Source organism: Otolemur garnettii, unplaced genomic scaffold (genome assembly GCF_000181295.1).
Source record: "Otolemur garnettii isolate 467f Iridium unplaced genomic scaffold, OtoGar3 scaffold00053, whole genome shotgun sequence".
Classification (NCBI taxonomy): domain Eukaryota; kingdom Metazoa; phylum Chordata; class Mammalia; order Primates; family Galagidae; genus Otolemur; species Otolemur garnettii.
The window spans coordinates 6,414,259-6,415,431 of NW_003852448.1; the positions used below are offsets into that span (position 1 = coordinate 6,414,259).

The following is a 1,173-nucleotide window of genomic DNA, read 5'->3' on the forward strand; positions in this document are numbered from 1 at the left end:
TTTTATTTTTTTTTTTTCCTTTTTTTTTTTGGAGACAAAGCCTCCAGCCATTGCCCTGGGTTGAATGCCGTGGCATCACAGCTCACAGCAATCTCAAACTCTTGGGCTTAAGCAATTTTCTTGCCTCAGACACCCAAGTACCTGGGACTACAGGCGCCTACCACAACGCCGGGCTATTTTTTGGTTGTAGTTGTCATTGTTGTTTGGGAGGCCCAGGCTGGATTCAAACCTGCTGGCTCTGGTGTATGTGGCTGGCTAGCTGCTGAGCTACAGGTGCCGAGCTGTGGTTCTATTTTTCTAATGCTAAAGTTATCCTGAGTTTTATCAGCAGTAACCTTTAAAAATTTATTGTTTGTTGTGTTTTTTTTTTTTTTCCTTTAGCTGTGACTCCAGACAGGATCCAAAGAAGAGTTTTATAATCTCTTCCCTGGGTTTTATGGAAACTCACTTTATACTTCTGTGTTCCTCCCTTAAAGCACTGCATCAGCCTTAAAAGGGCACAGGAAAGGGCCGTGTACCCTCTTACCTTGCCTGGTAGCCTTTGAAATTCTAATGCCCCATTCCTGTAATAACAGTTTTCCAAGGAGCCCTGGCTCCTTTTACTAGAACTGGGCATTACGGATGTTCCTTGGTAATGAATTGCCCCTGCTTGTAGTCCAGCATGTTATGTTTAAAGAGACAAAGGGAATCTGTTTTAAATTCAGGTTGGTGGGCAGAGCCTGTGGCTCAGTTAGTAGGGCACTAGCCCCATGACCCGAGGGTGGTGGGTTCGAACCCGGCCCCAGCCAAACTGCAACAAAAAAATAGCCAGGCGTTGTGGTGGCGCCTATAGTACCAGCTACTCAGAAGGCTGAGGCAAGAGAATCACCTAAGCCCAGGAGCTGGAGGTTGCTGTGAGCTGTGTGACACCACGGCACTCCACCAAGGGTGACAAAGTGAGACTCTGTCTCTAAAAAAATAAATAAATAAATTCAGGTTAGTACTAGTATCCTACAAATGACTATTCCAGGAAAAGAATCCCGAAATGGCTTTGAAGGGTGGGCTAGGCGCTGGCATCGGTGCACAGCTTCCCACAGGGAAGTCCTTGGAAGGTGACTATAGTGATAGTCAGCAGTGAGGTATGTAGCATTTTTTTCTAGGAATGAGTTCTCAAACTCAATTATCCAACTTCAT

The 1,173-nt window shown here is 45.4% G+C and overlaps 1 non-coding gene across 1 annotated transcript; it reads right to left on the minus strand.

The window, feature by feature from the left end:
• Positions 1–379: 379 nt before the first annotated feature.
• On the minus strand, positions 380–501 carry LOC111726090. Its single transcript, XR_002773973.1, has one exon. It is a non-coding gene; the product is annotated as a small nucleolar RNA SNORA26 (small nucleolar RNA).
• Positions 502–1,173: the final 672 nt, after the last annotated feature.